The sequence below is a fragment of the Arachis hypogaea genome, chromosome 18 (genome assembly GCF_003086295.3).
Source record: "Arachis hypogaea cultivar Tifrunner chromosome 18, arahy.Tifrunner.gnm2.J5K5, whole genome shotgun sequence".
Taxonomy (NCBI): domain Eukaryota; kingdom Viridiplantae; phylum Streptophyta; class Magnoliopsida; order Fabales; family Fabaceae; genus Arachis; species Arachis hypogaea.
In genome coordinates, this window is record NC_092053.1 from 131717684 (window position 1) to 131740264 (window position 22581).

The 22581-nt window shown below is 32.0% G+C and overlaps 2 long non-coding RNA genes across 2 annotated transcripts; one reads left to right on the plus strand and one right to left on the minus strand.

Annotated features, from left to right (window-relative positions):
* The first annotated feature begins 7078 nt into the window (after positions 1-7078).
* On the plus strand, positions 7079-8656 carry LOC112772470 (uncharacterized). Its single transcript, XR_011876087.1, has 2 exons — positions 7079-7563; positions 8296-8656. It is a non-coding gene; the product is annotated as an uncharacterized lncRNA (long non-coding RNA).
* Positions 8657-14141: 5485 nt separating this feature from the next.
* LOC140181680 (uncharacterized) lies at positions 14142-14618 on the minus strand. Its single transcript, XR_011876723.1, has 3 exons — positions 14443-14618; positions 14277-14329; positions 14142-14181 (listed from the first exon to the last, which is right to left on the minus strand). It is a non-coding gene; the product is annotated as an uncharacterized lncRNA (long non-coding RNA).
* Positions 14619-22581: the final 7963 nt, after the last annotated feature.

The window sequence follows — 22581 nt, forward strand, 5'->3', positions numbered from 1 at the left end:
TTGCTGGTTATGTAATATCCCTTAGTCAAGTTGTATTATGTATTGTTCTTTATTGTGTTCTTTACAAGTATAACAAACAGGAAAGAAGAAAAGAACATAAATCCAGGGAGAGCTATCTTTGAAAAAGAAAGGGGGAGCAACACTTAAGCAAGTAACAAAAATCAAAGGGAAGTTTCTTAACCTTACTAAAATTCAATTCCTTTTTATTAATGTTTAATTATGTTTGTCATTAAGGGGGAGATTGTTGAGTTAAGAAATTAACTAATATAATTGATGATGACAAACATTAGATTATTAGGCTAATTACACAATTAGTTGTTAATCATTTTGGTTAAGTAATGCAGGCCAAAACCAATACACAACAACACCCCAATTGGATGAAATCAAAACAAGACTGATGGGCTGTACAAACAAAGGAAGCCCAAAGGATTCAAAGAAATGAAACCAGCTGAGCCAATGTAATCAAACGGGTTACTTGATGGATATCCGTTCCAAGCCCAACAGCAAGCATTTCCCTCCTATTTGCTTTCACAAAAAGCTACACTCACTTTTTCCTGTCTCAGTCAGAACTCAGAGAAAGAAAGAGAGAAAGCTTAGTCCCTAAGTTGTTCACAGAAGAAGAAAGAAAGAAAAGGTTAAGCAAAGAAAGGTTGAGGTCTAATCAACCATATCAAACCAAATCAAGCTAAGGCAAAGGTTAAAGGTAATCCATTTCCTATTGCATGCATACTGCTTTCTTCTCTTCTTCCCAAGTCTCTCCTACTCTATATTGGGATACTTGGGAAAGATGAAGTTTGTTCTTCACTGCTGCGCATCTACGGTCATAAGTGTGACTTGGGGACCAAGTTGTTTTTCAATGGCAAAGATCTGGGTTTACCATTGAAAATGTTTGTTTCTACTGCTGTGTGGCTTTCGGTCAACATAGAAGGGTCAGAACCAAAGTTTCTATTTTGAGGATTAATGGAAAAAAGTGAGATGGTGGGTTGGTGAAGCACAAAGCTTGAGAGTTGACCTAGGAGAGAGAAACTCAGCAACATGCAAGGAGATACAAGGAAGATTTCTCACCATTCAAAAAAAAAAGAGGAGAGAAAACTAGTGTTTTGGTGAGTGATGTTCTGAGAAGATCTCTCTGAAGAAGTTCATCAACTTGGACAGTGCTTTCTTTCAAAGAAGCATTCCGCCAGAATGAGGAACAAAATCAGAGGCTAGCAAATCTGGTTTATCACATAGCAAAGAGGCTGTTGAAGCATCAATCTCCTTCATGTTTTACTGATTGTAATTTACTTTTTAATTTTTATCTTTCTATAATTTCTTAAGGTAAAAGGCTGAATGAGAGAGTCATTGAAAGATCCTAAGAGGGAAAAAAGGCAGAGAGAGATACACATGAGTGAAAAGCCAAGAGTTATTTCAGATTTCTTTAGGTTGATTAAGTGTCTTGTATCTTGTACCAGTGAGGTATCCCTTTCTTAGTTAGGTCAGCACTAAGAGTGAATAGTTAGGTAATAGCATAACCAAGTCAAGTTAGGTTAGAACTTGAGTGTGAAAGGATTGTGTCAACCTTGTGAAATTGGTGTATGTAATACTTTAATTATAGTGAAAATTCCACCACAGTTGTGGTGGAGACAGGACGTAGGTTGTATTGCACAAGGCAACCGAACCAGGATACATGGTGGTGTCAGCTTCTTTCTTCTCTGCACTGTTCTGTTTTCTGATATTCATGAGACAAAATAAAATTGTCTCATAAATTTTTCGCTGCTAAGTTCAAACAGATTCAGATTGAAAGTTTGTCTTAAAAGGGTTAATTCATTAAAGTAAAAGAAGGTCATAGATTCAACCCCCCTCTTCTCTAAGCCTTCTACAACCTTAAATTGGTATAAAGAGCTTTGGTCTCAAGAATCAAGCTTCACCGCTTGGAGCAAAGGTCCAATGGCAAACAACTTGGGCTCAACCACAGTTGCCTACACTCTAACTGAAGGCTAGTCAAACAACAAGCCACCATTCTTCAACGGGAAAAACTATGCCTACTGGAAAGAGAGGATGAGGATCTTCATCCAATCCATTGACTACAACAGATGGAAGATTGTTGTGAGCGGTCTCAAGATTCCAACAAAAATAAGTGCTGATGGAGTGGTGACTCCAAAAGAAGAAGCTGAGTGGAATGAAGACGATAAGAAGAAGATGGAGCTGAATGCTAAAGCAATCAACCTTCTTCACTGTGCTATCAGCTTTAAAGAGTACCGAAAGGTGTCTAGATACAAGACAGCCAAAGAAATCTGGGACAAACTCCAGGTTACACATGAAGGCACTAAATAGGTCAAAGAAACGAGGATTGATATGCTGCGAAAAAATACGAGATGTTTAATATGAAGGATGGAGAAAGCATTGATGAAGTGTTTGAGAGATTCTCAATCATAATCAACAATCTTGATGCTATGGGTACAAACTACTCAGAACAAACCCTAGTGAGAAAACTCCTTAGAAGCCTCACAAAAGAATAGAAAATCACTGCCACTGTCCTAGCCGAGAGCAATAACCTAAGCCCTATAACTTATGATGAGCTGAGAGAAAAATTCCTTGTCTATGAAACCACACACACAAACCCGGACTCAAAGAAAAAGGGAATAGCCCTCAAGTCAAAAATAGAATCAAAAGAGAGTGAGTCTAGTGATGGTATTTCGGATGATGAGCTTATGTTTTTTGTTAGGAGATTTAGAAGGATGATGAAGAATAAGGGCAAGTACAAGAGTTCAAGCTCAAAGGAATACAAGATGGACTTGAGCAAGGTGCGTATCATCATTGCAAGGAGGCTGGACATTTGAAGCTAAACTGTCCGAAGCTCAAGAAGAAGGACAAAGGAAAGAAAGAAAAGAAAAGAGTACTCATGACAGCTTGGGAGGATCTTGAGAACGACTCCAATGAGGAAGAAGATTCTGAATGTGAAGATAAAACATGCTTCATAGCTGGAAATAATCATCTTGATGAGGTAAATTACTATGACTTGTCTATAGATGATTTACATGCTATAATTGATGATCTTACTCTAAACACCTCAAAACTACTAGATAAGTACAATAAATGTATATCTGAAAAAGATGTGTTAAAAGCTGAAAATGATTTTTTAAAAGAAAAAGTGAAGGAAACTGAATGTGCTTTCGACATTATTGAAGAAAACAGATTTCTAAAATCTGAACTTGAAAAATTAAAAGAAAAGCACATTGTGGATCCTTCTCAAGAGTTAATTGCTGAAAATAAAAGATTAAATAAAAGGCTGAATGGTGACTTAGCAAAATTTGCTCAAACTTCTAGTAACTTGGACAAATTACTTGCAAGCTAAAGACCAATGTTTGAAAAATGTGGTTTAGGTTATATAACCAAGAAAAGTGCAGTTTTTAATGATTCCTCTATGAAATTTGTGGCTTCTTCATCAAATTCTTTTCATAATCTCATCTATCAAATTATTAGTTACTAACCCAATATTTATTTCAGATCAAAGTGCTACAATAATTTTGGTACTATTTGATGGTGGAGAAAAAAAATTGTTGGACACAACTACTTCAAATCTAATGACACTCTTGAAAAGTAATGACATTCAAGTATCATCCCAATTGAAAATTTTGTACAACCTTACAATTATATTCGAAGTCAAAGTAAATGATTTTAATCTCAAAAAAGGTTGTCAACAATACACTGTTATCAAAACATTTATTCTAACAAAAAATACTAAACCTCAACACCCATTATAACAAATAAAACAGGTAATACTAAAAAAAGTCACTTATTCAAGACATCATTTTTATTTCTAATTTAAATTATTCATTGATTATAGGAACCAACTTCGCCAACACTAATATCATCAAAAGAAGATCACATACCCATCAAGAGATTAAGGAAAAAGAAAATCATACAAATTCAAGACACATCTTCGGACGAAAAATATACATGCAAAGATAGAACAAATTCATAAAGAACATGTTTTCACAAGAACCTACGAATGCAAAAAATAAACTACCAAATAAAAATATTACTTTATACCATAGTTATCAAACCCAGCTCAACCCGGCCGGTTTGACCGAAAACCCGGTCACCCGGTTACCTGACCGGATCAAGCCACTCGTTGAACCAGATGTATTGGACCCGGTCGAACCCGGTTCAACCCGACGGGTTTTTATGGAACCTGATGACCCGGCCGGTTAATATAACCCGGTCTGGGTCAAGTTTATTTTTTAAATTTTTTTCTTCCTTAAAACCTGAAACGACGTCGTTTCGAAACCTCCAATCTTCCCTTTGGTAGTGCTACGGTGCTGAAGTAAATTTTTTTCAGCATTGGCTGAAATGAGGTGTCAATAAGATGAGTTATACGCGTGGTATTATTTTACTTGCAAGTGTAGATAAAAACTGAGAGAGTAACAGGGGTGCAAGATTGTGTCAGTTTGTGTTGGTTTCATTATTTAATAAAATTTATTAATTTAGAAACATAAACACATGATTAAGAAAGATAATATTTTTTGTATGTTTTTGTTGATAATGGGTATGGGCATGTCCTTTTTTTTTTTCAGGTGGGTTGTTGTAAGAATCTATGGCTTTGAACAAAAAATTATTTTAGGTTGGGATAATAATAATAATAATAACAATAATAACAATAATAATAATAATAATAATAATAATAATAATTCATTCTCCTTTTCTAAAAGATGCGAAAATAATATTTCTCTCCTTTTTATTTGTAAAATATATATTTTTCTCCTTTATAACTTTTAAAAAACTCCCTCTTTAATTTATTTTAAATTTTTTATATTAACTAATGTTAACTTTATCTATTTTTCAAGAAAAAATAAATTACTTTTATAAAAATATTCTTTAGCAAAAAATTTATTTTTTATCATTAAATTTTGTTTATTAAAATACTGTTTAATAAATTTTTTTATTAATTAAATTATATTTTTATCAAAATATTTTTATAAAATTTAATAATTAAATTATTTTTTTAAGATACCTTTCAATAATTTTTTAATTATTAAATTGTGATTTAATAGGAATTACGTTTTAGAATTTATAATTTTAGGTTAGTAGGATTTATAATTTAAGATTTGAAATTTAGAGTTTATGATATAGAATAATGATTGAAATAAGAGATCGAATAATAGATATTTAAAAGTTATCTTTTTTATATAATTATGTGTTACGATGGGTAACCGGAGATTAAAGGCTGGACTTGTTGGGTTGGCCCAATCGTCTGAGGAAGGAAGTCTCTGAGTAGATTTGCATCTGGGCCCGTCCGACTTGTGCGTGTGAGCAAATGGGAGGTGGTACCTGCAAAGACACTCCGATGCCTAAGTTAGCAAGGGTGTAAGCATGTCTAGAGAGTATTGGGACTTAGTGATACTTGAGGGGTGTCAGTGTATTTATAGTGGTGAGCCAATAACCACCGTTGGAGTAGTTCCACCTTTTAAGGGGGATAACCGTCCCTTCATCTTAGGAAAGTTGGGATATGGCTCCTGAAAGTGGGTTGAGAGATTTTATGGGCAGTTACTTAATGAGTGTTATCTGCCAGCTAATCCACGTCCCCAACTTCTTTAGAACAAGTCGTGGTAAGAACCGACTTCTTGAGGGAAGGTCGGTGTAGAGTGAGGATCAATCCTTTGGATTGGGCCTCTCATTTGATCCTGGATCTTAGCATTGGGTCAGGGTATGAACATTATGGAAATAAATTTATTTTAATACTATGTACATATCGTAAATAAAATATTTTATTTTTTATGATTAACATTAGATATTTTTATGTTAATAATAAATAATAATAAAAATAATATGATACTGTACAAAAGATAAATAGTATATGATATATTTTTTATCTTAATAATAAAAAATAATGAATATGTTATGCTACTGTACAAATGGTAAATAAAATATTTAATTTTTTATGTTTCATATTAAAGTACTTTATGTTGGTAATAAATAATAATAAAATTACTGTAATAAAGTACACATAACAAATAAAATATGATATACTTTTTATTTTTATTATATATTTTTTATGTCAATAATAAATTAAATATTATATTTTAAAAAATATTTAATTATAAATATAATACACAATTATCATAATTACAAATTTTAACAGAGCTAAACTTTTTTGATGGTGCAGAATGTAATTTATTAAATTATACAATAATTTATACTTTGGTACCGTAATTGCACAAAAAAAAAACTAGAAATTTATCTAATGTTGCTAAGCCAATTTTTAGGACAAGGGTTTAGGATCTTAGTTGTAGGTTTAGGGTTAGCCAATTTATCTGATGTAAATTCTAATAATTAAATTCTAATTATATGATTCTAAATCCTAGATCCTAAACCTTAAATGTTTTACACTCAGATATCTAATCTGATAACCATAAATAAAAAAAATCTTAGTAAAATTATTTTTTGATATCAATATATATTAACTGTTATACATATTAACAGTGGTAATATTTTTTTATCTAATGTTAAAATAATATATATAGATATCAAAAAATTAATAATAAAATATAAAAATAATTTTTAACAAAAATTTTAGTAAAATTATCATTTAATATTTAAAAAATTATTAAAAGGTATCTTAGAAAAAAATAATTCAATTATTAATTTTTTAAACGATATTTTAGTAAGTAAAATTTAATGACAAAATTTTTTTTATTAAAGAGTATTTTTGTAAAAAAAAATATTTTTTTTTGAAAAATAGATAAAGTTAACATTAATTAATACAAAAAAATTTAAAATGGATTAAAGAGGGATTTTTAAAAATTATAAGGAAAAAAAATGTACATTTTACAAATAAAAGAGAAAAGAATATTATTTTAACATCTCTTAAAAAAAAGAGTGAAATTTATTATTATTATTATTATTATTATTATCCCAACCCAAAATAATTTTTTGTTCAAAGCCATAAATTCTCACAACAGCCCACCTGAAAAGGAACAGCATGTCCATACCCATTATCAACAAAACCAAACAAAAAATATTATCTTTCTTAATCATGTGTTTATGCTTCTAAATTAATAAATTTTATTAAATAATTAAACCAACACAAACTGACACCATCTTGCACCCCTGTTACTCTCTCCGTTTTTATCTACACTTACAAGTAAACAATACCACGCGTATAAATCATGTTATTGACACCTCATTTCAGCCAATGCTGAAAAAAATTTACTTCAACACCGTAGCGCTACCCTTCCATAAAACCCTAATGGCCAAAGCTGAGACCGAGTGGAAGCCCCCCAAACCTAGCCAGCGTCGTCTTTGTGCTCGCTCCCTCACTAACTGGCTCACAGCCTCACCCTCACACTCGTCGCTCTCTTGTCTCTTCCCTCGCCTCGACAGTCATCACTCTCAGTCTCTCACAACCTCACTTCGTTGCTCTCTCAGTCTCTCACCTCGGTCGTCGTCGCGGTCCCGTGCCCCTACGTTCGGTTCGTCAGCGGCAGAAGCAGACGGAACCAGTCAAGCAACAGCTGCTCCCTCGGGTGGTGGTCGTCGTCATCTTGTGCCGCGCCAGTCGCGGTGTCGGAATCAGTCAATCAGGTGAGCTCCCTTCAAGTTCAAGTTTTCCACTCTGTTCTTTCACTAAAATTGTTGTTGAATCTGGTAGTTGTTGCTGTTGTATTTAGTTTTAGAGTTGTTGAACTGGAGAGAATTTGAGTTAGAAACTTAGAATTGTTATTGAGTCTGGTTAATGTTGCTGTTGTATTTAGTTTCGAGTTGTTGAACTTGAGGAAATTTGAGTTTGAACTTGAGAAAATTTGAGTTAGGAACTTAGAATTGTTATTGAATCTGGTTAATGTTGCTGTTGTATTTGGTTTTAGAGTTGTTGAACTTAAGAAAATTTGAGTTAGGAACTTAGAAGTGTTATTGAATCTGGTTAATGTTGCTATTGTATTTGGTTTTAGAGTTGTTGAACTTGAGAAAATTTGAGTTAGAATTGTTATTGAATTTGGTTAATATTTAGAGTTTAGATTTGTTGCTGAACCTGAGATAATCTTTTTGTTGCTGGATAAGTGGATAACAGAGTTGAATACTTTGCTGGATAACCTGAGATAATTTTTTTATTGCTGGATAATGTTTGAGACTTTCAGTCTTTGAGTTGAATACTTGCTGGATAAATTTTTTGTTGCTGGATAATATTTTGAGTTGGATACTTGAATTTTGTTGCTGCATAACATCTGAATTGAATATTTGGTGGTTGCTGCTGTGTTGTTTAAAAACTCACTTGGGTAAATTTTTGGTTGCTGAAAATCTTGTATTTTTTTTTGCTAGAATTTTAAAAATGTCTTCCTCCTCAAACACCATGAGAAATGCCACAATCTCAAGAACAAGCATCATCAGCAACTCCTCTCCTGATCTTACCACTAAAAGAGTTTACAATAATAGAGGGAAGACTGATCTTGCTTGGGGTCACTCCTTCGACTTGATTTATCGACTGTATTCTTCATTCGCCCTTGTTGATTTAAATTGAGAACATATTTTGTATTTTGTACTATAGACTACTTTATTATCTTTTGTTAGATCTTTAGTTATGTTTAAAAATTGATATTAGATTATTAATGTTTGTAAAGACTTGCAATTTAAGTTTTAAGATATTATTTTAATTTTATTTATATAATTTTATATTTTTTAATTATGACCGGATTAACCGGGTGAATTAGTGACTTACCGGTTGAATCAGTGATCTGGTGACCCAGTCATATGACCGGGTTGATTACCGGTTCGTTATGATAACTATGCTTTATACAATTCCAACATTCAAATCTTTTGTATTACAAATTATTTTAAATAAAATACCTTTCAAATTTAACTTTAGTTTACATATATTTAATTTAATTCTACAAAATATAATAATTCTTAATATTTATTGTATACTATCATTAATTTACTGTCTCGCACATCGGGCGGGTCTCATTCTAGTTTAATTATAATATTGTTAAAAATACATAGTGTTATCATAATTTATGAAAAATAAAATTAAATATTAATTTCAATTTTTAAAATATCATATTCAAATTTACATTTTATCTAAGAGTTTTATATTTGTACAAATATTTATATAATCTAAAATAAATAAATAAAAAAATGACTATTTAGAAGAACAAAAATTAAAATGATAATATGAAGTCGAATAAATAAATTTAAATTGAGTATTTTCGTAATTTTAAAAGTTTAATTTATGTATAAATTTTTTAATTTTATAATTATTAAATTTAAAATTAATTTATATATTTTATAAAATATATATTGATTTTGTATTTACGCAATGCATGAGTGTAAATCTAGTTAAAATTGAAAATGAGACTGAGAGAGAAAGCATACATATTGAAGAGAAAGAGTGATAGTGCACTATATATTCTTAGACCTACAGGGGTTAAACGCGTGTTGCGCAAGCAATATGTCCCTACGTATTGTCCTGACAATACGCCTCTTGTGAGTTGCACTTCTTCCAAATGGCGTTCTTAGATTCTTGTAAATTACCGTTTTTTGCAATATCACAGTAAATCTGATGTTGTTCTGATACAAATTTGTATCAAGAATAGAGAGAATTAGAGATAGTTAGAGAGAATAAAAGAGAAATTCCTAGAATTAGAGACAAAGAGAGAAAATAGAGTTTCAATTACATCATACTCTTATTTATAGTATAATTTTCTAATTGGACTGGTTCAATACTAATCTTGTTTCCATTGCTGGAACTTTATATGACCAATGCAAATGAGTCAAGTGTTGATGATATTGATTAGAAGAATCTCCCTGTACTTGTACCATAACAACATAAGCAAAGGAAGAATGAGCTGAAAGATTTACCTTGGATTACTTTGACTCTATTGTGAACATCATTTCGCTAATACTAAACACTAAGACACTAAAGGCTAAACTAACTAATTGGCTAAAAATTGTCTTCTCTGTTTCATTCACTACATTATATAATAAAAAGGACTCTAGAACCTTCTCTTCCTATCACAAACTATTGGCACCTGACCTCACCTGTGCTCTAAGCCTCTAAAGTATTCCTTCTTATAATTATTTATTTTTATCCATAGTAGATTCTTCGTTGATCTTTATTTAATTAAGACAAAAGTAGCAATGATCATAGATGTTAGTGAAACATTGCTTCCGTATTTATGACAAAAGGAATAATGGCCATTACATATAGTTTGCTTTGCATTTAACAACTGAAGTAAGAAGGGAAAAAGCTTATTTCTCTGAAATAGTGAAATGTTCCTTCTGTGTTCATAATTGTCTCTGATTCTAGGGAATAATCAAATGTCTATGTGATTGTATATCATTTTAACTTGTGTGTATTATTCTCCTCATATTCAGGAAAGTACAAAGGAATAAGCTGAATTAATTGCAGCTTCAGAAAGATCAGGGGATGCAGGTTTGCGAATTTATGAATTTGAATACACCATTGATAGTACTCATGGAGGAAAGAAGAGGATATTTTCTGCATCATTTGTGACCTCAAAGAAACTCTATCTTCTTAACATTGTTCATTCTAATAAACTAGAGAGTCTTGATGAACCACATAAAAGAATGATTTTAGAGCAAGTTCTCCATTTCTTTGATGCAGCAGCTTAAAACTTTGAAATGAGAATCTCATTTCTTGTTTGATTATTCTCCCTCTCTTGAATTTTGATTCTTAAAATATAGCAATTGATTTATGTTCAGTCTTGGTTGAAAGTCTTGAAAGTCATAAAAATCAATCAGACTGAAGTTCTAGTGTATAGATTTTATATCACTATGTTTTAACATATTACTTGAACAGTTAAACATTATATCTTTTTAAAAGGGAAAATTCCGCCGGAGGTGTGTAATTATTTTCAACAAAGATATAAATGTTGATTGCATGAGCAAATTATTTTTCAGAAGATTATAGTTAGCGAGATCTCAATTAAGTTTAATTCACAGACTTGCCCTTTCCACTAATCCTTCCTCCATTAAGCTATTTATAAAGAAGGAGAAAAAACACGTAGTTATAAATACTGTAAACCGAAATCTAAATATTTTGGATTAGAAATATTGTTAATTGGAAAAGTCTAGGGGACTAGCAACTTTATTAAATTCTGTTCAGCATATAACTTGCAAAGAAAAATAAGTCATTGGATGAAATCTCATACCATTAAAATCATCATTGATGGCTACAAATCACAAAAATTACTATCCCATAACACTCCTCTTATTAGTTAAATCATAGTTTGAATTTTGGATATACTTAGCTATGCAAGGAGTGTCAAACAAATTGGTTTATTTAGTCTAATTCGTTTACATCTATTAAAGATTTAAATGGATGAACTAATTATATATCGAATATATGTGGATATTCAAAATAAAAATTTACTCTTTTTTTAAAAAAAAAAAATCTATGAAGCTAAACGACTCAATCTTTTTTTTTTTCAATTTATTATCTAAATAGATAATTTGTAATTAAAACATGTTTTTATTTAATAATAATTATTGCCAAATAAAAATAAGTTAAAAAATACACTAGTTATATTTTTTAGAAAACAAATTTAAATCTTTTTTTTATGTCCTATATATGAGAATCTTTTATATGTATTTAGAACTTTCTACATTTACATATAAAAAGAAAACAAAAAATCTTAAAATGAATTTAAATATGGAATTTTTGAAATGAAATCTTTTCTATTTTTAATCATAATCTAATCTAACTAACATACTCTGGCTAACAGGTGAAGCTTATATAAATGTATTCACTTATATAAATGTTGTGTTTAAGAAAAGGAATCCAAGCAAGAAGCTAGAGAATGAGTCAAGAGAATTCACATATGTTGAAGATTATAGAGGCGACGCTGTTTGCCGACGACCACAATGTGGGTGGTAATCCACCGCCTCAGCTTCAGCCTCAGCCAGGTTGGGATATGGAGATGTGACGTCGGTGGTCATCAACCACTTCAACCTCAACTTCAGCCCAAGCTGCAGTCGGATAATCAACTATCTCATTCTTGGGACGACAACAAATAGTTCGATGAGTGTTTGCCGGAAGCTATGGAGAACCGCCGGCGGGAGGCGGAAGCTATGAAGATGACAGAGCAGTCGGATAATCAACCACCTCATTCTTAGGACTACAACAAACAGTTCAATGAGTGTTTGCCGGAAGCTATGGAAAATCGCCGGCGGGAAGCGGAAGCTATGAAGATGAGAGAACTATTATGGAAGCCCATTATCTGGTTATCAACCACTTCAGTCTGAGCCTCAGCCGTGTGCCATTGACGTGTGTGGTTATCAACCACCTCAGCTACCGTCTCAGCCTCAGCCTCATCCTTGGTCTCGGCCACTTCAATCTGAGCCTCAACCGTGAGCCATTGACGTGTGTGGTAATCAACCACCTCAGCTACGGTCTCAGCCTCAGCCTCATCCTTGGTCTCAGCCACTTTAGTCTCAGCCTCAGCCGTGTGCCATTGACGTGTCTATTAATCAACCACCTCAGCTACCGTCTCAGCCTCAACCCCAGTCCCAGCCCCAGCCTTGGTATCGACCACTTCAGCCTCAGCCTCAGCCATGTGTCATTGACGTGTGTGGTAATCAACCATCTCAGCAACCGTCTCATCCTCAACCTTGGTCTCGGCCTCGGCCTCAATCTCATCCCCAGCCCCGGTTTTTCGCTGATACATGTGGTTATCAAGTCTCAGCCTAGCCTTGGTCTCGGCCTCAGCCTTGGCCTCGTCCTTAGCCTTGGCCTCGGCCTCAGTTTTTCGCTGGCACGGGTGGTTATCAACCACCTCAATTGCAGCCTCAGCTCCAGCCTCTGCCTCAACCTAAAGCTTTTGAGTCGGTTGTTGCCAAATTGTTTTCGGGATGCCATACACAACCACCGGGAGGTGGTGGCTGCTCGTCTCCCGGGAAAGACCCGGGCGCAACTGCAAGAACGCTTCCAAAAGATGATGAACGACGTCATCACGTCAACACCATCCAAAATGGTTATACCACAAACACAAACAATCCTCTGAATGCTGCATCTGGAAACATGACAATCATGATGGATTGGCTGTGCCTGCTACCACATTGGAACACAACTCTTTTTTAAGAGTTCAATCGACGATCCTGGTTCTGAAGGCATGGCAGTTTCAAAGATATTCAGGCGGTCAAAAGACCCATGCTAAAAAGACAAATAGTACTAATTCAGTTCAATGAAATATAATAAGTATATTAGTTACAGAAAGGTTAATATCCTGCTGCAATAGACATCTTTTGAAGAGCTTTCAAAAGAAAATCACAGATTAGCAGATTAGCACCACATGAACGAGAATACAAATGATTGAATTTCATAAGTGCACTGTAAACACATGCTACACATCAACAAAAAAAGGGGGATGGGGTGGGGAGAAGAAGAACAAAAAAGCAACAAAAGCTGAAAAAACAGCATTACAATCTGCATCATGATATCTTCATTTAATCAACTCAGCCATTCTGATATGATGAGATGTACCATGATATAAATTACAAAGTAACAACTATTTTTGAAAAATATTAGAATCCTAAACATACTAAAATAAAGATAAAACATGGCGTAATGTAAGAAAATATAAAAACCAATCCTAAAAGATTGCTCTAAGATATTACAAGATACATCATTTTTAAGAGTTCAAAAGGGGTAATTGTTTAGGCTTCCAATATTCTGAAACAGTGATGCTTGACAGGATTTTAAGTCTTCAACATTGTAATTGTCATAAATGACAAGAAATATGATACCCAAAAAAAGGAAAATCCAAGTGCTTGTCTTATATAATGCTTAGAAGCTAGAACAGAATAATTGGCTTTATCCAGGAGAAGAAAACATGATGGAACCAATGACTTAATATAACAAAGACAATGAATAAATATTTTTCAAGTTTCAATGAAATATTGTGAAAAATTATAAGTTGTCTCTTAACCTGTTTAATTTCATTCCACATATCCTTAGCCGAGATACCCTTGTGAGCACCAGATATAACAAAGACAGGACATACTGATATATGCACATCTTCAGTCTCCTCTGCTGCAATTGCAAGTGTGACAGGAGACCGCTCATTCGTAGTCCTATAGTATCATCTAAATTAATTGATAAATCCCAAAATTATTTATCATTCAAAAGTATAGTAAGGGTTAAGGCTTTACTTGTGATGTAGAGGAACACCATGCACTTTGTCATTCACCCTAGCATAACATAATATGTATCTTGAATGTCAGAATAAAAAGCAATCAAATGGGACATTTTCACAAAGAAGGTGAACAAGTCACAGTTTTCTTACATCTTTGAATTAAAATGATTGCCAGTAAACTCAGAAAGTCCTCCAACAGAAATCTGAATGCATACATCAATTGTTTGCATTAAGCACCCCAAGAGCCAAGAATAGGATAAAACATTAAAACACCAACAGTGTAATAGTAAATAGTCAACAAATAAGTTTCACTTACAGTCCATGTGAAAAGCAAGGTGACATCTGCTGTTGTTTTTCCAAAATTATTTAACTGCATAAATAACATTCATTGCTTACTAGGAGCAACATATGCATCAAATTCTAAGTAAAAAAGAAATTGAAGTGAATCTTGTCTGCCACGAAAAGTAAAAACTGATGATGTAACGCAGCAACAAAATAGCTTCAAGTGTAAATTAAATTAAACTCTCATAGCTAAATTAGCTTATTGGAATCATAACAAGAATAATGCACTAAATTAAACTAAAGAGCCAAGTCCACTCAGCCAAGTCAAAGACACTCAAGATCATAAAGGTTCTACAATGAAACAAAGAGATGAAGCAAGGAGTTGAGAAAAACACCTATGGCAAACGTTCTCCAAAGAAAAATGGCATAAAAAGATTAATGGGAAATCAAGAGAGAAAGAATGGCTTGATCACTACTCAAGCACGAGAACAAAAAATAGATGAAATAAGACAATAATGTAGGACAAGTAAAAACTGGCATATTTAATGAACAATTTGAATAAAAAATTCAATGATGGTGGCAAAGAATATGAAAATAACTGATCTCTTCAAGGAGTAGATAAATTGTGAATAAGATTCAAACAGTATTGTGAATCATATTTATTGTGATCAAATAAAACAACTTACATAAAAATTTATTCAATAATTATATATAGAAAGTGTACACACTATATAACATAGAAAGATATCATGGAAAATATATAACTTAAATTGAAGGATGTTCTATGAATTTGCCTTTTCTTTTCTCATTTATGGAATGAAAATAATTTTCTTCTATGAACAACAAATAATTCTATTACATCTTGTCTTCATTTTCTTATTTAAGGCTGTCATGGTAAATATGATTTTCACTATAAATAAGAACAACAAAAATGTTGTTACAAAAGTCACTTATTTTCGTTCATAAAAAAGAGGCAATAATAACATTAATAAACAAAATTTTATTACTGGCATCATGTAAATACTAAATACAGCTCAGCAAGTTAATTGGAGTAATTGTGTAAATACTTAATAAGCTAATTAGTATCAAATACTTTGTCTATAATCTAATTAGTGTCAAGCTCTTCTTATACTAACTCTCAACTTCAATGACAACCAAATAAAATATGAAAAAGAAGTAATCATTAATAAAAGTATAAAATTACCTAAAAATATTTTATAACTGATTTTTATGGATGAAATACTTTTAAAAAATTTTTACATATCTGTTTAATTAATATATTTGAAACTAATAATCTTTTAAAAAGATACATCTTTTCTACCAAAAGTCCCTTCAGCATAGCCATCAGACTTTAGATAAAATCCAGTTCACCGTCCCCTTCGACATTGTCATCAAAGCCGGAGAACTAGAAAATTAAATATTATTGATAAAAAGGTTATGAATCACAATTACATCTATAATGATCGCATATTCCTACATCAGTATTTTTTCAAACCTAGCTTCTGGTCATTGTTCATTTACAAAACTAGCTAACAACTAATTCGAACTAGATATGTGCAACCTAAATAAAAATCTTTAAACCATTTACATGTTCATCCTCCTATAAGCAAATCCTCCATCCATTAAAAACCTTGGAATTAGGGCACAATTTTTACATTGAAAAATAATTAAAATAGTGTAACTATCATGGATAATAACTTAAAAGAGTTTAAAATAGCCAATTAAATATTTTCTATATTAGTGGAAATTGAATTAGACTAATTAATTGAGAGTAAGGAAATGACTTACAATGATCAAATTACATCAAAAATGCTTTTTCTTAGCTTTTTTCCATTTGCTAATTCTTTTTTATGTAAAAAATATTTCTAAGCCAGACTGAAAATTTGACTAGGAGTTTTTGTTTTGACATAATATTCTGAAATTCTTGTCCAGTGTAAACCTTCTTGTTGGTATCCTCTAAGAAATAACCTACCAAAATATGATTTTTGAAATAACTATTAACAAATTTTATACTAAAAATTTTTAAACAAAAACATAAACTATTTAATTAGTAACGATATTTTTAGATATCAAACAATTTTTTTTTTCTTTTTTGGTTTTCAGTCCAACCAGAAACATTATTATGCCAACCACGGTCAAAACAAAATAAATTTAACAATCAACAAAAAATTACTTTAGAATTCGCTCAAATTGCTAGTTATTGATGCACAAAAATACTAACGTATGAAAGCTTTAATTAACAAGAGAGCAGTGAAGTCGATCTTACAGAAAAGAGGTGCTAGACTATATATTGCAGACAAGATACAATCATCATCGACAAATTAGAGATGTATCTAAATCAAGGAAGTGCTCTTATATGTTGATACTAGTTGCTTCACTTTTTTTTTTTTTTTGTAAACACCAATATTCAACTAAATAATAAATAAATAAGGAAGAGGAAAAAAGAAGTAATATAATAAGATCCATTCTTTGTTGGTGCTGCCTCCTTCTCTGCGGCCGGTACTACCTCCTCCTCTGCAGCAGGCACTACCTCCTTGCTGTCATGATAAAAATAAACAAAATATTTGATAATCAATGAATTTCTTGTGAACAAAAATATTTATATATTTGATCATCTCCATTTCAAAATATTTTATTTAGGGCTTGTTTGGGTGAACTCTTAAGAAAAGATCTTTTTTCGAGTTATCTTTTTTTAAAAGATCTTATAGAGAAGTAAAAGTAATTTTATGTTTGGATATCTCATGTAAAAAGGTCTTTTTATCAATCAATTATGTTTCCGTATAACAATATAAAAGTACTTTTTTATTTATTTATTATATGAAAAACATCTTTTTTTAAGGAAAAAAGATCTTTTAAATAAAGATGTAAATTACAGCTTCTCAAAAAAGATCTTTTTTTTATTTTACTAGTGCTTTTACTTTTACTACTAGAAATTTGCCAAACACATTAAAAAATAAAAAAAAAGATCTTTTTTCATTAAAAAAAGATCTTTTTTTAACAAAATAATAGCGCCCAAACATACACTTATTCCAAAAACTTATCTAAGGGAAAAAAAAGTTCATTGTTTATTAAGTTTGTTGGCACAGGATTCGGTGGTCCAGGAATCTTTGGACCACTTAGTGGTCCAAGTAAAAAACATGTTTTTGGAGTTTTTTTATCAATTACTACGTAGTCCTTGAACTAATTTTAATTACAAATTAACCCCATATATTTTATTTAATTATAAAAATAATTTTTTATTTTATAAATTATTATTTTATCAATTATCTATTATATTTATTAACAATCAAATACAAAAATAACAACCAATTATATCCTCCATTCATCCTAATAATTCCAATTGATTAAAAAATTAACTTTGATCTCGTTACATTCGTCCATGGCTTCCAAATCGTGTTTCCTTGAAATTCAATCGATTGATTTTTCAAAATAATCGATTGAATGATAACTCAATAGATTGGTTTACACTATATCACAAACAATCGATTGAAAGTTGTAAGGTAGAATGGTAAAAAGCTTAAACCAATCGATTGTTTATACTTTCCAATCGAATGAATGCCTCAAAACAATCGATTGTTGTTGTTACTCAATCGATTGAATTCACGAAAACAACATGGATTTGCCAAATACAATCGATTGGAAAGTGATGACATTGAAGTTTTAGCCAAATTCAATCGATTGGTAATGTAATCCAATCGATTGGAAGGTGATGAAGTTGAATGTTTTGCCAATTTCAATCGATTGGTAATGGTACCCATCTACTCAATCAATTGTTTTTTATTATACCAATAAGCTATTGAACCAACTTGGTTAAACTTGGTTATCAAAATAATTTCGTCATGTAGTATCACGGATTTAATTAATATTAGTAGAAATACATTTCCTTCGTCCAAACTAGACCAAACTATAAGATCAATGATTTAAGTTAAGTGATAAAAATTGTTCTTATGTTAATACATTGATATTGGTGCAAGAAGATAATAAGATCCTGATCATTGTGATTGAAAAAAAAATTGGATTAATGAGGATTTGTACAACCTATTTGTGATTTATGAAAGTAGAATAGAATAAATTGTGCAAAATTCTACAGAATTCTGAAAAATGAGAACATTACCAATTGATTGAGTAGATGGATATTCCATTACCAATCGATTGAAATTGGCAAAACATTCAACTTCATCACCTTCCAATCGATTGGATTACATTACCAATCGATTGAATTTGGCTAAAACTTCAATGTCATCACTTTCCAATCGATTGTATTTGGCAAATCCATGTTGTTTTCGTGAATTCAATCAATTGAGTAACAACAACAATCGATTGTTTTGAGGCATTCATTCGATTGGAAAGTATAAACAATCGATTGGTTTAAGCTTTTTACCATTCTATCTTACAACTTTCAATCGATTGTTTTGTGATACAGTGTAAACCAATTGATTGAGTTATCATTCAATCGATTGTTTTGAAAAACGAATCGATTGAATTTCAAGGAAACACGATTTGGAAGTCATGGACGAACGTAACGAGATCAAAGTTAATTTTTTAATCAATTGGAATTATTAGGATGAATGGAGGATATAATTGGTTGTTATTTTTGTATTTGATTGTTAATAAATATAATAGATAATTGATAAAATAATAATTTATAAAATAAAAAACTATTTTTATAATTAAATAAAATATATGGGGTTAATTTGTAATTAAAATTAGTTCAAAAACTACGTAACAATTGATAAAAAAACTCCAAAAACATGTTTTCTACTTGGACCGCTAAGTGGTCCAAAGGTTCCTGGACCACCGAATCCTGAGCCCAGTTTGTTCATAAAACTTATAAGAAAAAGGAAATATAGAATAAGTAAATAAAAAGAAAGAAAGAATACGAGAAATAAACCTTGCAAAATAAGAAGAGAATGAAAATATTGAGAATACCGACCTGTGATGATGATCAGTTGAGGCTCAGACCGAAGTGGCCGAGACCAAGGATGAGGCTGAGGCTGAGACGGTAGCTGAGGTGGTTGATTACCACAGTCATGGCACACGGCTGAGGCTCAGACCGAAGTGGTTGATAACCAGATAATGGACTTCCATAAAAGTGCTCTGTCATCTTCATAGCTTCCGCCTCCTGCCCGGTGGTTCTCCATAGCTTCTGGCAAACACTCATCGAACTGTTTGTTGTAGTCCCAAGAATGAGGTGGTTGATTATCCGACTGCTCTATCGTCTTCATAGCTTCCACCTCCCGCCGGCGGTTCTCCATAGCTTCCGGCAAACACTTATCGAACTGTTTGTTGTCGTCCCAAGAATAAGATGGTTGATTATCCGACTGCAGCTTGGGCTGAAGTTGAGGTTGAAGTGGTTGATGACCACCGACGTCACATCTTCTCCATATCCCAATCAGGCTGAGGCTGAAGTTGAGGCGGTGGATTACCACCCACATTGTGGCCATCGGCAAACACCTCCGCCTCTATCATCTTCAACATATGTGAATTCTCTTGACTCATTCTTGCTTTAAGTATTTTCGTCGTCTTCTTAATTAGCTTCTTGCTTGGATTCCTTTTCTTAAACACAACATTTTCGTCAATGGCAAACGGCTGAGGCTCAAACTGAAGTGGTTGATAACCAGATAATGGGCTTCCATAATACAGCTCTGTCATCTTCATAGCTTCCTCTCCCGTCGGCGGTTCTCCATAGCTTCCGCCTTCCGGCAAACACTCATGAATAACCGGCTGAGGAGGTTGATTACCAGATTTACCACTCACGTCCATGGCACACGGCTGGGGATAGGGCTGAGGTGGTTGATAACCACCTACATTGGCTGCAAAAATCTTGTTTTCGTCCCCATTCCAGACCGGCTCAGGCAGAGACGGAGACTCAAAGTGAAACTGCAGTGGTTTATCGGCATCCAGGTCTATCATATCCCACGGATCCATTATTGCAGAATCTGATTGCTCTTCACTCATTCTTCTTCTTCTCTTCTTCTTCTCCTTCTTCTTCTTCTTTCTTGATTTCCTATTTTTAGATATAATATTTATGTAACCTTCACTTTCTAAGATAAGAGTGTGTCAATTTAATTTATATTAGATTATGGATAAAAAATTAAAAGATTTCATTTTCAAATTTGAGTTTTAAAATTTTATTTTAGGATTTTTTATCTTTTTGTATTATGTAAATTTAGATAGTCTTAATTAAGACAAAAGACTTTCAAAAGCATCAAAAATTGATTTAAATTTTGTTTTAATAAATATAATTTTAAATGTTAAACCAAAATTCAAATATAATATTGTAGTGAAGCAGTTAAAACTTAAAAGATAGTAGAATGGACAGACATAGTGAAAATATTAAAGGTAATATGCATAAGGTTAATATGAATAATGTACTTAATCTTGAAGCCTAAAATCAAGGCGTTAACTTAGAAAGAAGAGATCTTGTCCAGAATTTCTCATTGGGATCAAAATCCAAGCAGAGTACCAAAAAAAAAAAAAAAAAAAAAAAAAAAACAAACAACAACAACAACAGAGAAATCCACAATCCTTCACAAAATTAACTAACCAACTATTAAGTAAGATAATAGCTTATAGCCAATTGAAGGTTAACTCCTATACCTTTTAGACATGGTGTAATCATGTTTCTTCACATTCCCATCAACTAAACCACGGGCAAAAAATTTAGTCTCAAATTAATATTTTAATCCAGTTTTTTAAATTACAAATTATCTTCTTTTTGTCTTTTTGGATAAACGGGATTGAAGCTCAAAGAGAAGAGATTACATAATTGTAACTAATCGGGATAGTATAGTTGACTCATTTAGATTACATAATATTTTCTTTTTTTTGATACTCTGTTTCCTCCCTATACAACATCCTTTAATTACAAATTATCTATTTAAATAAAAAATAAAAGAGTTGACTCTATTTAAATTTTATGCATTCTCAATGCAAAATTCTTCTAAATTAATATCAAATCAAATTATTGCTATATAGACAAAAAATGGTTAACTTCTACACCTCAATCTCAACAAGAAACCAATTTGATCATTGCTACTTTTGATTTAATTAAGTAAAGATCAACGAAGAATCTACTATGGATAAAAATAAATAATTACAGGAATACTTTAGAGCACAGGTGAGGTGCCAATAGTTTGTGATAGGAAGGGAAGGTTCTAGAGACCTTTTTATTAAATAATGTAATGAATGAAACAGAGAAGACAATTTGTAGCCAATTAGTTAGTTTAGCCTTTAGTGTCTTAGCACTTAGTATTAGCAAAATGATGTTCACAACAGAGTCAAACTAATCCAAGGTAAATCTTTCAGCTCATTCTTCCTTTGCTTATGTTGTTATGCTACAAGTACAGGGAGATTCTTCTAATAATATCATCAACACTTGACTCAAATTTTGCAATGGTCATAGAAAGTTCCAGCAATGGAAACAAGAACCTTATCTTACACCTTTCTGCTTGTAAATGCTTATCAGCTACAAACTCAGGGCTCCCAAAGTCTCCAAGGTTTACAAGACGAACCGGGTTCATGACAACCCCAATGTTGTTGCTCCCCATACTTGCATCTTGAAACAAAGCAGTTGCCCCAGCTTTATCAACCTATTCATTATAAACCAGAGCAGCAAAAATTGTTACAATGTAAATGGAAAGTGGTGAAAATTTGGAATGACAAGAATTTTATGTTTTTTGCACCAACTCCATAGCATTTCATCTTGTACTACTAAATTTGGAGGGGATAAATAACAATTTTTTTATGAAATATAATGATCAGTTCATCTAATATATTCCATTTCCATCTAATCTAATTCTAAAATATCTAAGAGTTTAAATTTTATGCATTGTCAATGTAAAATTCTTCTAAAACAAATTATTGCCATATAGACAAGAAGTGGCTAACTTCTACACCTCATTGTCAACAAGAAACCAGTTTGATCTATGCGCAACACACGATTAGGTGTCAGTGTAAAAGAGTTATACACTAACAGCTAGATTTTAACTCAATATTTTACCCACCTCATTCCATTTCGATTTAACTCTATTGAATCATTTTCCAACACATCATACCAAACAGAGAGGAAAACAAACATACGCAATTCTTCACAGTAGAAAAAGCTTACCAAAGATCAAGGTTAATAATAAGTTTGAATTCTAAAAAAATAGGTAAATAAATTTTACCTTAG